Genomic DNA, 16,196 nt, shown 5'->3' on the forward strand with positions numbered 1-16,196 from the left:
CTGTTAGATCAGTCAGCAAAATTGTTTAACAAGACAAAAATACTTACTAAAGATAGAGTCAATTTCCTAATTGAGCAAAACAAAAGGTTTTTAGCTTTGCATACCTCAGTGGCGTGCAGAGGTCTGGTGATGCCCGGGGCAAATCTTGATTGTATGCCCCTAGGACACAAGTTTTAGGCCTAATATACTGAGAAATATTATGAGAAAGGAAAACATTTTGAATATATAAACACAGATGAAACATGAAATAAACGCTTTATTCGATTTTAATATAAATCAATCAAATTTATTAAGTTCTTTTCCCCAAATGATACCTCCTGTCACAAAACACCTGAACTACTTCACTTTTTACATCAGCTGTGAGAAATTCTTTTTCAATGCTTATTAAAGCCAGGTTGGTCAGTCGCTCCTGTGACATAGAAGACCTCAGATATGTTTTTATTAATTTCAGTTTTGAAAATGACCTTTCACAGCTTGTGACTGAAAATGCAATTGTAAGCAGTAATCTGTATGAAACACACAGCGTCGGAAAGACATCCCTCCCATACTGCAGTAAAGACTCCAGAGCATCTTTAGGATCAGGGGGAACTCTATTCCCTCCAGCTCGAAGGAGCATCACAAAATCAATAATTTTGTCATATAACTGAATTGCAACCACATCATTGTCATAATAATTTGCAACGTCTGAACATTCCTTTTTTAATTTCTTGTTCTTGTTCATCTTCAATCACTCCTGAATTCAAGTTCAAAAGAAAAGAAAATCGGTCACTGAGTCTTTGAAGACGGACACTGCGGTCTTCAATTTCAGTTTTTAATCTGTTCACAATCTCTACCATTACTCTATTCATTTCTTCTTGTGCCGTCAGTCTACTATCTCTTGCTGACTCTCCAGGCATTATTCTTCTTCTCCTTGTTCGTGCAATTGGTATTCCCCAATTTTGACAATATTCATTGGCTAAATCTATTGCATTGTGGATAATTTTGTCATTCTTCAAATTCAAGATATGAATAAGTCCTCTCTGATCACAAGAAGCTTCATGGAACCCCATTTTCGGATCCTGCAAACGTTTTGAGACTTTATCCACTGATGATAAAACTGAGTACCAAAAATTTAATAAAGCTATAAACGGGAACTGTTGAATAGAGTTCAGTAGCGATCCTGCATCAGATTTAGTTTCCCTTGAAAATTCTCCTTCCAGCAGGTGTTGAAGGCTTGCAATAACGTTGTCACACTCTTCGTGGATTACTTGCACAGCATCATGGCTGGAACTCCATCTTGTGTCACACTGTCTTTTCACAGTCCGAGTGACAAATGATTTTAACACTTCCCAACGAGAAGTAGATGAAGAAAAAAAAGTAGAGTTTTTCTAGAATGCCAAAAAATGTAACAACAACAGGTTGCACCTCACTTGCATGGACACAGGACAAATTGAGGCTGTGGTTCTCGAAGTTCACAAACACAGCTTTTGGGTTAACTTCAGGAATTTTTTGTTGAACACCTCCTCTCACTCCAGCCATAACTGCTGCGTTATCATATGCTTGACCACGACAGTCATTCATGGAAATTTTGTCTTCTTCCAATTTTTCCTTAATTTTATTTACCAGGCTGACTGCATCTTTCTTGTTGACTTGAAAAAATCCCAGAAATGTCTCCTTTATTTCTACTTTTCTGTTTTCATCAATATGAACGTAACGCAGAATTTCAGAAACCTGATCTTCATGGGCAATATCTGGAGTTGAATCCAGCATTATGCTAAAATATTTTGCGTCCTTAATTTCGGAAATTATATTTTTCTTGACAGTTTCACCAAGAAGATTGATTATTTCGTTTTGAATTCTGTTGGACAAGTAGGTGACACTTTTTGGTTTCTCTTTCCCTCTCTGCAAGTGTTTTGCTAAGATGTCATCATATTTGGCCAAAAGTCTGATTGTTGCTAGAAAGTTTCCTGTATTTTCACTGACTGTCTCCCCTGGCTCTGATAACCCAGATATTCCTTCTCCTCGATGTCCACGATAGGCCAGATTCTGTTTTGCCAGAACGGATATAACCTCGACAATCCGTTCAGTTATAGCTTTCCATCTTTTCTTTTCAGCAGACATTTGCTGTTGAAGTTCAGCATCTATCGTAGTTGAATGATGGAGTCGAACTACAAGGTTCAGGTATTCCCTCATGTGAGCTCCATGAGAAGGGCTTTTCTCATGGTCAGGTATTGTTGGATTTAATTTTCTCCAAGTGGAGAAACCGTCTTCCTTTCCAAAGTTTGACACAGACAACAAATGCTCCTTTGAAAACAAAAAAGCAAACAAAACAGTAGCATGCTTTCCGATATGGAGAGTATAACAACCATTTTCTCTCCACAATTTCTCCGTTTGTGGAAACTTTATCAAACCACTGTTTGGAAAATGATCTCCCATCCTTCTCAGCAAATGGGCCACTTTTATTCTGATATCTTTCAGGGCCATGTTGTAATATTGTCATCTTCAAATGATCTGGAATCGGTTTCTTCAAACAGCCAAAATTGCTTCTTTGCAAAAATATGCAAATATCTTCTTTATTTTCTTCACATGGATCATCATCCTGACAACAAGACTGAGGAGAGAGAGTATTATGTTCTGACCGAGCTGAATCCGTATCAGAAAAATCCTTCTCTGCACCCACATCATCTTTTACTTCTCCAGGTTCTCCTACTTCTTCTTTACTTCTTTTTATCCATGCATCTAATGCCCCTCTTTGATGGGACTCTTCTTCGACTCTGGCCCTCTTTTTTTTCCTGTTCTGTGCTCCACTCGGTTGTACACGAAATACTCGTAACATTTCATTTTCTATCTCAAAAACCGTAAGACGCATGAGAAAATGGGAAGAAAATGGTAAACAATCGGTCAGTTGCAGACGGATAAACCATATTTCATTTCTTTGTTCCTTCGTATCAAATTATTTCACACTGATTCTCCACTGATAATTTTGTGCAATTTATATCATAGACTTGCAAATTAGTGGTATCTGTATTCGAATATTAGCATGTTAAGGAATAAATGTCTCCTATTCCGAGATTAAATGCCATAGCAGTCCTCTGATCATCCAGGCTTCACTCTTACTACATCCCACGTAAATATTTCATTAAATATCGCCAAAAAACCTATAAAAACCGTAGTTGCACCTGTTCTAGAGCTATTCACTGACCTGAGTAGGTAAAAGAACTAATCTAGATGCACAAAAAGCTGAAGAAAAGACGAGTTATGACTCGAGGAAACGCAGGAACGAACAGCCGCGTCTGCTTGTTGCTTTTGATGGTTGCACCACGTACATCATGCGCATGCGTGTGGGGGGGATGGGGAGAAGGACCATTTTCTCTAGACAGAAAGGGTACACCATGTTAAAGGAATAAAGGGCTAACAACTGCCTCTGCAGTGTGGTGAGCCTCCAAAAATTGATTTATCACCGCTGAAATTTTAAAATTACTATCTTATTTCTTTCTCTGGGGCAGCATGGTGGCCTAGTGGTTAGCACAACCGCCTCACGGAACTGAGGTCCCAGGTTCGATCCTGGCTCTGGGTCAATGTCCGTGTGGAGTTTGCACATTCTCCCCGTGTCTGCGTTGGTTTCGCCCCCACAACCCAAAAAATGTGCAGAGTAGGTGGATTGGCCACGCTAAATTGCCCCTTAATTGAAAAAAATAATTGGGTAATCTAAATTTTAAAAAAAAATTTAAAAAAAAAAAAAAATTTTTTTTTTTTCATTCTCTGATTGGATGCCCCCATCCAATGGATGCCCGGGGCCAATGCACCGTCGGCCCCCCCCCTCTGCACGCCACTGGCATACCTCCAGTCGTCAATAGTAAAGGTTAGAAAATGAAGTATTACTTTATTAATTGCAAATGGGACATTTTAAATGTTAATTATTTCCACAAATTTAAAGAAGTAGCTATTTCACACTTTGCAACCTCTCAGAAAGCCAGAACATAAATTAAATGCACAAGGCAATTTCTCTAAATAACACTTATAATGTTCCATGGAGGAAGCCAAACATAAATCTTTACCTAACATAATTAATCCCTCTTTCCTATTAGATCTATAAAGATGCAATGCAGATGGAGGTATGGGAACATGTCACAGCAAATTGACATCACTGTAAAGATAGGTCAACAAAAGTGCATTGTATGTCCTGTAAATTGAAATGTAATGTACCTGCCCTTGTGAGTTATGATGTGTTTTGAAACATCACTCAACATCACTGAAGTGGAATTTACTTGTCGGTGGCAACATATGGACATTTGTCTCCAGGGGCTTTTTCTTCACTGCCTGTTTCTTTCAAAAGCACATATGCTTTATAGGACAAAACATTACTAATATTGTTTTCTGTTTTCTCCTGGTCTCATCAAAATCTTTTAAAGCAGCAAACAAGGAAGAGATAATCTTTGCAAATTTTGCAATGCAAACACTAAAGAATCAGGCAAAAATCAGATTAAATAATAGAGTATTCTTTATTGATATGGTTATTTAAAAACCTAATTACTTCAACTGCAATGCCTTATTGTTTTGGGCGGCACAGTAGCACAGTGGTTAGCACTGTTGCTTCAGAGCACCAGGGTCCTGGGTTCGATTCCCGGCTTGGGTCACTGTCTGTGCGGAGTCTGCACGTTCTTCCCGTGTCTGCGTGGGTTTCTTCCGGGTGCTCCAGTTTCCTCCCAAAAGTCCCGAAAGATGTGCTGTTAGGTAATTTGGGAATTCTGAACTCTCCTTCCGCGTACCCTGTGGCCATCTAAAATGGCCTCCCGAAAAGAATGCTGGGAAATTTGGCCAAGCTTGAACACAGACAGGCTGCAGCCTGCAAATATACAAACTGCAGCTCAGATTTATGCAGAAACTAACACAGGAAAAAGGCCATTGAAAGGTCTTCTCAGGAACAATAAAACTATCCTTGCAATCACATCGTGATTCAATGCAATTCCAGGCATGGCCACTGAGTGCCCACCCCAAAATCGATGTGGCAGCCCCTGATTGGACTTGATCGATCAGGTGATGGAGCCTTGATCAATTGATTGACAATGACCCGGAGACCGCCCACAAAAGGGGCAGGGAAATACAAGCTGGTTAAAAGGCACTTTGTACGCCACTACTCTCTATCTCAACCACAGCTCGCAGCATCAACAGTGCTGAATCCACCACCAGCCAAGAAGAGCCTACGCCATTCACAGAGGGACTGGAACAGAGGACACAGACCGCCTACCAGAACGTCAGTGCTGCCAGACTACCAGAATTTAGAAAAGGCCAAATCTGCTGTGTATTTCCCGGTCACCTGGAAATTAAGTTAAGATCATTTAGGTGTATTAGTTTATAGTCCAATGAGCATGAATGTGTGATTGATTAAGTAAATAACCTTGCGTATGTTAAATAAACTATTGATGTACTAAACAACTTGTGTGATCATTTGTCCACCATTTACGGGTTAAACACACATTGTGGTTCAAATAAATAAAAGAGCAACAACCCAAACAGGCGGCAGAATGTGGCGACTAGGGGATTTTCACAGTAACTCCATTGCAGTGTTAATGTAAGCCTACTTGTGACATTAATAAAGATTATTATTATTGTAAAATACGAAACACTGTATTATGGTTTAAGTGATTGTAAATTAAAATTCGTCCTCACTTTCTATTATAGAATCATAGAATTGCTATAGCACAAAGGAGGCCATTCGGCCTGCAATTTTTGTGCTGACTCTCGGAAGAAGCAATTCACCAAGTACCTTTTCCCTGTAGCCATGCACACTTTTCCTGTTCAATTTCCTTTTGAAAGCTTCAACCAACTGTGCCGCCACCACATTTACAGGTTGTGCAATCCAGATCATAACTACTCACTGCATGAAAATTTTTCTCCTCATTAGTTTTAAAAGCATGTTAAACATTTCTTGTTTATTAAAAAATGTACTTCTATATTTCTTATCATGACCGTAGGATTTCCCAAAGCACTCTACAGCCGACGAACTGCTTTCTTGAAGTGTCATAGAATCCCTGCAGTACAGAAGGAGGCCATTTGGCCCATTGAGCTTGCACTGGTCCTTCGAATGAGTATTCTGCCCATTTACGAGTATCCACCCCGCTCTATCTCCATATTCCCATAACCTAACCTGCACATCAAGGGGCAAATTAGCATGACCAATCCACCTAACCCACACATTTTTGAACTGTGGGAGGAAACCAGAGCACCTGGTGGAAACCCACGCAGAAATGGGGAGAATGCGCAAACTCTACACAGATAGTCACCCAAGGCTGGAATTGGACCCGGGACCGGGGCACTGTGGTTTTAATTCGGGAAGCATGGAATCCAGTTTTCATTTGGCAAGGCCAGGATACGAGACCATTTTTTAACCCTGTGCAATCTTTAATTTCACTTCAAAGGGTAGTTGGGTCTTTGGTTTAACTTCTCATCAGAAAGACTGCACCTCAGACAGTACAGCACACCTTTAGTTTGGTACTCAAATGTCAGACTGGATTAAGTAAGGCTTGAACGCACTACATTCTGATGCAGTGGTGAGAGTGTCAATGGTGAACCAAAGCTAGCGTTTACTATAACAGGATTAAAAAATACAGAATATGTCCACAAGAAATATATTTAGATATATAAACAATGGAAGACAATTTACCATATGATATACCTTTGCAATAGCAATTCCTGCTAAAATGTTCACTTTGTGGAGTTCTTTTTCTCAGAATCATTCATTCTTTAATTCCATAAGATACGGGGCGGGATTCTCTCAGCCCGGGGCCGGGCCGGCGAATCCCCGTGACCGGCACGAGTCGCGCCATAGCCGCCGGGACACGATTCTCTGCAGAAAGGAGAATCAGTGCCATTGGTGCCGGTATGGTTGGCGCAGTGCCGGTCGTGGTTGCCGCGGCTCTCAGTACACGCCAGGATCAGCAGCTGGAGCGGCGTGGTCCGCTTCAGTGCCGTGCTGGCCCCCTGTAGGGGCCAGAATTGCTGATCCTGAGATGTTGACGCTGTCGTGAAACGTGACGGAGTTTCCGACGGCGTCAACACTTAGCCTCAGGGTCACAGAACCCCGCCCATGATCCCTTGATTACAGTCCTCAGCAGTTATTTAAGGCTAATCTTTTCTCTAAAGTCATTTTTTTTTAAACAAAGAATCCCTCAATGATTTCATTTCTCTTGGTTTTATGGGGCTATTTACCAGTCCCGGTCAGGAGGGAAATGCAGATTAACTGCTTCCAGGTCTTCCTTGGGCCAACTGCTGGAAGGCGTATGTCTGTGGTGTGTAAAACAATTTTCATTTGGCTTTCCTCTTTCTCAGGGTACAGTTAGTGGAGACTAACAGGAAAGTTGTAATTAGAACTGAGTGAGCTGGCCGTCGGTGATTTAATGCGCGACATCATTGCATCATTGCACAAACTCAATTCAGCTACTTTTACAGATCTTCGGGTATGACCTTTTTTATAACACTGTATCTAAGATATCTGATTTTTAAAACAGTTATCAGTTTATGTATGTCATTGGGAAAGCCTGTAATCATTATCAATCCCTAATTATCTATGAGAAGGTGGTGGATGCATGTTTTACCCAAACTATTTCTGCCTGTGTAGTCAAAATACACCCACAATACTGTTATGAATGGAGCTCCAGAGTTTTCATGAAGTGACAATGATGCAAGTATTATCAGCAGAGTGTGTAACCTGGCAGAGAATTTGGGACTAATGTTCTTTCTATGCACATGGTACTCATGTGATGGAGGCCATGAGTTTGGGCATGCATATAAGCTACCTAATTATTTGTTTGCACACTCTGGGCGGGATTTACCGGTTGTTCATGCTGGTGGGAAATTCCGGTCCCACACCTGCACACGGGTTTCCCGGCGACGATGCACGCTGTCAACGGAAATCCCATTGACAAAAGTGGGACCAGTAGATCCCACTGGCAGGTCGCTTCTTCTGCTGAAAAGCATGCATCGGAATGGTGGGAAAATCCTGCCCAGTATTTTCTTGACATCATATACAACTTCAAAGTTGATTTTCTTCTTTGAAAGAAAAAGAGGGGGCATTTATTTTGCTTAACCATGTCTGTCATAGTAATCACAGTTTTTCAAATCCAGTGAACTATTTTGAACTATCTGAAAACAGTAACGGGAGTGAATGGGCATTATACTTATTGGCGGTTTAGGATGGCTATTGACCAGGATACTGGGAGAATTCTCTAGCTTAACATCAACATTTTGGTATGATTCGATATTTCATCTGTCGGAAGAATTGTAAAGTTTGCACAATGTCGTAATTAAATTAGACTTAGTTATGTGCAGCAAATCACATTACAATAATACGAATGCAGTAAAATCTTTATTGTCTCGCATGCGCACTCAATGGGTGGTGCCAGTTAATCAAAAATGCCGGATAATGGAGAGTTTAATTTACCCGATGGAATACTTATAGCATAAGCTTCCAAAGACTAAAGTAGAAAGTACTATGCAGTAGTCAAAAAGTAAAGAACAGTCTGCTGGATTCTCCGTCAGCGGGATCCTCCACTTTGCCGGCAGCGCACTCACGCCCGGGGATTTCCTGACGGCATGGGGGTGCCCACAATGCAAAACCCTATTGGCCGGTTGCTGGTCAGAGGATCCCGCTGCTGGTGGGAGCACATCGCTCCAGAAAACGGGAGCAGCGGGAGAGAGAATTCCGTCCAGTATTATTTTTACCTCTAATCTTCAACCGTATATAAAAACATAAAGTACAAAATAATACAGTATAGTGGTATTCAAGAGAACAAATTCTCAACAGCTCTTACAGCTCACTTAGATGGAGAAAGTGTAGGAGATTTGGTCCTCGTGCAAGCCCTGGATGTTTCAGTAATTAAACCCCTGCGGCCAGATTCTCCGTTGCTGCGACTAAGTGTTGAGGCCAGGGCAGGATTTGTGGACTTTTACGACAGCAGAACTGGCGCCACACCTGGTCCTATTCAGCGACCATTGAGGGGCTAGCACCGGCACCATGTGGAACACAACCAATTCCAATGAAAAACGGTATTTGATTCAACAGATCCGTAACTGACCCTCAGGAGGCTGACAAGCAGCAGGCACATTTACACTTCATTCCCCCCACACACTCATCCTAGCCAACAAGATGGTACTGGAGAATCGTGGAGGGTCCAGAGAATACCGGATCAGGCCTACTAATGATATGCAAATGGAATTTACTGTATGTACGAAGTGGAAAGCATTGACACTGCGGTTGAGACACCGGAGAATTGCGATTCGGCATGAACCCTGCGGCCTCCATAATTTCAGCGTTAAAACCAGTTCTTCACCCAATCGCCATTCCCGATTTTGTCGACGGCCGATGGAGAATTCCGCCCCTGGTGTCAGAATGTGCAAATGCATAACCTCTTGTGTAGAGTAACAAGCCTGCCAATCGACAAATTTAGTCGATGTATCAAAAGCTGAAGCAGTATTAGCCCAAAATATTTTCTCCTCTTGATTCAAATCTTCTCCTTCAGAGTCTTTTTCTGTCTCTTTCGGCTTTTGAGGATTCAGCACACTTTCCAAAATCTCGGCATCACTAACTGTTTGTGTCCCTTCAGCTTCCTTGTCACTTTCAACCCCCTCTTCGATCTCAATTTTGGGAAGTTTGCTGATTGGATTTGTAGAAGGAGCATCATTCGCCATTTCCATTATTTTGAATGATGTTCTCGGCCTAGGTATTTCATGAAGGCATGCCTTCTCAACCTTGCCGCATGCCTGAGGTGTGCTGAGCCTCAAGTTAATCTACCAACAGTCAGCTCTCCCCCTCAAGGGGAAAGCAGCCTATGGTCATCTAAGATTATGGCGACTTCTCCTACCTATCTAAGCCTTCTATTAAATTCTTCAAGATCGTCTTCATCAGATGAGTTTTCTACAAACATAACACTGGGAAATAACAAACCCTCCTCAATTTTTCACTTTACACTGATTTCCAGGCCCAAGCCACATTAAAAATTGCATCTAACTCTTTTCAGCACAAGATCACTTTTAGAATCTAAATCCTGCACAATATCTACTCTTAAAAATTTGACTTCACTAAGACCCCCAATGATGTACTCTATGCATAACTCACCTATTCTTAGCGTGACACCTGTGAATGCTGTGAAGTCTGGGTTGTAGTTTGAGATGGCCGGTCTCATATAGTCCATCAGATAGGCAGCTGTGAGATGAGTGCAATTCTTCCCTTGATGATATTCCTCTGGGAAAAAGCCATCTCACAGAGGTATGTGGAACCAAAGTAGGCCTTCACCTTGAGTGTGCAGGATGTCATAAGAGTGTACATCTCTCTGTCTACAAGTCCCCAAAAATCTTCCTCCCTTGATCTAGCTTTCAGCTCTTTTGCATGGTGATGATTTCCATGTCAAGTCCACTGCTTTGCTCGAAACCTGCTGAAATTGTGCTGCCAGTTTTCTAATGTTCACTTGAAGAAAAGGATTTGCGACAAACATAGTGATTTGTTCCATCTTGTCTAACTCCTGAAATCATCTGTTGAATTCCTTTTCCAATTTGTTCAGGTCATCACAGAATTTGTTTGGATGGCACTCTTTCTGTTTGACCTGTTGGATTTTCTCCAGCTTTGGGAAGTGATCAGTAATTTAGTTCCCTAACTGAGAGGACTACAGAACCATTTTTAACTTTTAACACATTCAGTGCACTGATCATGTGTGACAAGCCTTTGTCTCTCCCTTGCAGTTTGCGATTCAGCTAATTCAATTTTGCACTTATATCTGTAAGAAACGGCAAGTCCAGCAACTGCGCATTATCTGACAGCTCGCTGTACATCTCATTTCTTGATTTCAGAAAGGTGACAATTTCAGGGAGTAGATCTAAAATTCTGTGGAGGGCTTTTCCTCGACTTCACCACAGATGGCTCCAGCACATCGAGGAATTATTTGAGCAAGCGATATTGCAGAACTCTGGCACGGATTGAGTTGGAGACCTTGACAACAATTGTCATTACCTGAAAAAAAATCAATAACCTTGCTCGCGAGCAATAATCTTGTTGGTGGATAACACAGTGGTAATTGACAAAGGTGGAGAATTCAGGATAGTTTCTGCAAAGTGCAACAAAACCTGCATTGACACCCATCATTGACAGTGCATCAGTAGTTGTGATTGAAACCAGTTTCTCAAGCACATATCCTTTGAATTTGTTGTAGACATCCTCACCTCTTGCCTCTCTTTGAGTGGCAAAAGAATGAGAAAGTTCTCTTGTGTCACTGATAGGCTGTATCTGTCATCTCTACTGATTCATCAAACTACAGTGAGAAACATTCACAACATGAAAAGTCTTGGTGCATTTGCTGAGACACCTCTTTTGACAACAGTTCCACCCTTCTGGATGCTGTTAAAGTGCCAAGTGGCATGCTCTTGATGACTGTCATAATTTCATCTTAGTTTTAAAAAAATTTTCAACAAAGTGTCGGCAGAAACCGTCATAGCCCCATAGAAATATTTAAACATCGGTGGATGGTTTCTTATGTTTCAGCAGCAGATGGCAAATGCAAAAAGGTGTCTCTTTGATAGCCTTCCCTTTAACTCCCCAACTTTCTTCATCTGAGTTGTGTTTAAAGGGAAACTTTCTTGAAATTTTGCATGCATGCTTTGTGATGCCATTCCAAATTACCTATTTTACTCAAGGCTACATTCTATTGACAAATGAGACAAATGTCTTGCCTTGGGCATTCATAAAAATAAATTAGTTTTCCCATTCCTGGTGGAAATGGTTAGGTTTTGTCCTCTTGGAAGTAACTGGCTCCGAGCTCATTATGTTGTCTTCAACTAGCTTATTCCAAGTTTTGGCGCCTGAATCTCATTGCCCGAATCCCACAGATTTTTGGTGTAGTTCAGCATGCAATGGGCTGATTAACTCATTATTACGAGAAATCCTGAGTCTCATGCAACTTGGCATGGTTCGACAGGAGTGAGCCGACTCCTTCATTGTTATGAGGAAGCCTGAGTCACATGCAATATGGTGCAGTTTGGCAGACAATGAGCTGATTCACTTATTATCAGAAACTGCAAGTCTTGTGAAATCTGACGCGGTTCGGCGGCCAAAGAGTTGATTCACTCATCATTATGAAAAATCGCGGGCCTCGTGCAATTTGCTGCAGTTTGGCAGTGTGGTGACCTACCGGGGCCTAGCATTCAGGCCCGATTGAAATTGGCCATTTTAAATTAAAGAATTGGGCACTGTAAAACAAACCACAGTTGCTCATGTCTGAGGTTTTACAGGTACAACAGGCAATGAGCTGATTCATTCACAATTGTCATGATATGCAGACATGCACATAATGAGACACAGACAGGCACCTAATGTCCTGTTCTAGGACATAACCAATCAGCAGGCAGGCAGAACACTTGGGGGTAGTTTCCCACTATAAAAGGCACGAGGCACTCACACTCTGTCTTTTTCCACTGGGGACATCTACAGAGTGAGTCAGGATGTATATATCACATACCACCTCCAGCACGTGGCTAAGAGCTAGTCTGGTTCAATCAGACAGAGTAATCACACAGGTTAGCAGAGAGTCGAACTCACAGAGAACTGTGCTAACTGTGTGACAGGTTCAATAAATCAGATTGAAGTAACTTCAAGGTCTGGAGTATCTTTCAGTTAAAGCTGCATCCAGTTGCAGCCAGTGTTATCTCAGTGTGCTTAACACGACAATAATTACTAGAATTTTTGAGTCTCGAGCAATATGCCGTGGTTCAACAGGCAATGAGCAGATTCATTCGTCATTACGAGAAATCTCGAGTTTCATGCAATTTGCGTGGTTCAGCAAACAATGACAACTGATTGGTTGAGACCTCGGGATCGACCTGTCGATCGTGATCGGCTATTTGGGATCACTGCTGTGGACAGATTCATAATTCTGTACAGTGCCCTCATGATTAGTTAATGATTGGAAATCATTCTGGATGATATCCTGGTCCACTGGTTAAATTAACGTGGTTACATTGGGAGGCAGAAATTCACTAACTCAGATTCATGAGGGTGAGCGTTACAATTGTCTGGCAATAGAATAGCTTTACTACCTTCAGCCTTTTCGAAAATGTTCTTTCACTGCAGGTGCAGACACATGATGAAATACTCTTAAAAATGTCTTTGTCCATGCATTACACTATTCATTATAAATTACAGGTAAGAGTGCAACGCCTTTAAATGATCTGGATCCTGCTGCCGGTGGGAGCATGTCGCTCCAGAAAACGGGTGCAGCGGGAGAGAGAATTCCGTCCAGTATTCTTTTTAACTCTAATCTTCAACAGTATATAAAAACATAAAGTACAAAACAATACAATATAGTGGTATTCAAGAGAACAATCTTTCAACCACCAAAAGGTTTACTTGATGCGGGCTTAAAGCATTTGCACACGTAAGCAATGTAATCCTACCTTTATTCTGCATAAAACCAGTAGAACCAGATTCACTTGCACCTGTCAGGATAGACTTCAGCAAATATCACCAACATAAACTTGATCACGGAATAGATTATGATCAGCAATTAATTTGTTAAAAAATTCACAGTGTTTTTCTGAAGCTTCAGAGCAGCTGATTTTTGTTCACTGGATTCCTAATCTTCTAATACTGTGACGACATTTGAAACATGAAGGGCACGATTCAGCCATTGCTTTGTGCCCAACACGGATTCGGGCACGCTGGGTGAATTGTACGAAAGGCCAAAATTGAGATTCGCTCTGGACATGAACCATTTTGATTCGGCCCTCTCCCGATGATGAGTTCTGGACCTTGCCCTGTTTTACATGCAACTAGATGTGTACCAGCTCTATTAACAAACAACTAAAGAATGAACTGGAGAGAATGACAAATCTGGGGGTGATCAAATTAATTAAAGAACCAACGGATTGGGTGAACTCCATGGTTTGCATGAAGAAACAAAATAATGACCTGAGAATCTACATGGATCCCAAGGATCTCGATTTGAAGATAAAAAGAGAGCTCTATCCTGTTCCGAAAAGAGAAGAAATTACATGTGAGATGTCAGAAGCGACATGCCTTAGCAAACTAGATGCATCACAGGGTTTTTGACAAGTTGGATGAGGAGAGCACAAAGCTGTGCACCTCTAACACTCCATTCGGGCAATACTGTTTTCTCAAAATGCCATTTGGCATTATTTCAGCATCTGGAATTTTCCATAGGGCAATGGAACACATTGTAGAAGGAATTCTAGGTGTTAGAGGATAGATGATATCATCATTTGGGTCTCAACAAGTGAAGAGCACGACGAAAGGCTCTTTCAAAGTGCTGAGCAGCATCAAAAAGCATGGTCTGAAATTAAATAAAGCCAAATGTCAGTTTGGTGTCAAAAAAAATTTCACTTTCTTGGGAGAAAAACTTTCTACTCGAGGTATACAACCTGATGAGAAGATGATAAAGGCGATATTAAACATGCCACATCAACAGACAAGAAAGGAATCCTCAGGAAGCTTAGTGTAATAAATTTTGTACGAAAAGTTATTCCTCATCTATCAGCAAAAACCACATGCTTGCAGGAAACAATCAAAAAGGATACTGTTTTCCAGTGGTCTGAAACACATGAGCATGTTATAGGAAACATTGACAACAGCTCCAGTGCTGACATTTTATGACCCTATAAAGAAGACAAAAATATCGACAGATGCGTCAAAAGATGAGTTTGGAGCAGTATTATTGCAACAAGACAATGGTGAAAATTGGCTTCCAATTGCCTGTGCATCAAGGTCAATGACTGACCCAGAGCGGAGATATGCTCAAATAGAAGAAGAATACTTGGGTTTGAAAACTGGATTAAACAAATTACATGATGACGTTGAGACCATAGACCACTTATGGCGATAGTCAAGAAAAATCTAAAAGGGGGCAGCACGGTGGCGCAGTGAGTAGCACTGCTGCCTCACGGCGCCGAGGTCCCAGGTTCGATCCCGGCTCTGGGTCACTGTCTGTGTGGAGTTTGCACATTCTCCCCGTGTTTGCGTGGGTTTCGCCCCCACAACCCAAAAATGTGCAGGCTAGATGAATTGGCCACACTAAATTGCCCCTTAATTGGAAAAAATGAATTGGATACTCTAAATTTATTTTAAAAAAAGAAAAATCTAAAAGGGATGTCACCAAGGAAACATTGTATGATGATGAAGTCACAGAAGTACGATTTCAATGTCATTTATATGCCAGTAGTTGCTGATGCACTGGCTCGAGCTGCGGACATGAAGGAAGAACAACGTATGGATGAGGATGTGCAAGCACAAGTGAATCTTGTGACAGAATCCTTTCCAGTGTCCAATGTAAAATCAAATTTAATCAGAAACGCAACCAAAAAAGACGAAATCTTACTGAAGATAATAAAATATTTCACTGAGAGATGGCCAAAAGGATCCTGTTCCAAATATTCTAACATCAGATCAGAGCTAAGTACAGCCAATGTTTTTTTGCTCAGGCAAAATAGGTTTGTCATTCGCAATCTTTACAATCCATGATTCTTCAAAAGATTCATGAGGGGCATTTAGGCGTAGAAAAATGCAAATGAAGAGCCAGAGAAATGGTATACTGGCCAGGCATCAATAAAGATATTCAAATCATGATAGAAAATGGTGCAACTTGTCAGATATTTCAGTACAAACAACGAAAAGAACCAGTGCAAATGGGCAAAATCATTTTGATCCATGGCAAAAAGTGGGGATGGATCTGTTATATCTGGCAGGAAAAGAGTACCTGTTAGTGATCAACTATTTCTCTAACTTTCCAGAAGTGGTAGAACTAGCAAACTCATCAGCCAGGTGTGTCATCACACAGGCCAAAGACATTTTTGCTCACCATGGAAATCTCATATTGTGATGAGCAACAATGGCCCATGTTTCAGCAGTCATTAAAGAACAGAGTTCGCACAGAGCTATGATTTTCAACATATTACTTCTAGTCCTCTTTTTCTACAATCCAATGGGAAAGCTGAAAAAGGTATTCATATTGTGAACAGCTACTCCAAAAAGCTATGGACAACTGGGAAGATACATATCTCATGTTACTTACCTATAGAGCAGCAGCATTGAACAATGGATTATCTCCTTCCCAATTGTTGAAGAACGAACAGCTCAGAACAACCTTATCATACATTCCACAGGAATCAATGAATCGAAAACTTGTGAAAAAGCTAACATTTCAAAAAAGGAGGCAGAAGAG

This window comes from Scyliorhinus canicula, chromosome 8 (assembly GCF_902713615.1).
Source record: "Scyliorhinus canicula chromosome 8, sScyCan1.1, whole genome shotgun sequence".
Classification (NCBI taxonomy): Eukaryota; Metazoa; Chordata; class Chondrichthyes; order Carcharhiniformes; family Scyliorhinidae; genus Scyliorhinus; species Scyliorhinus canicula.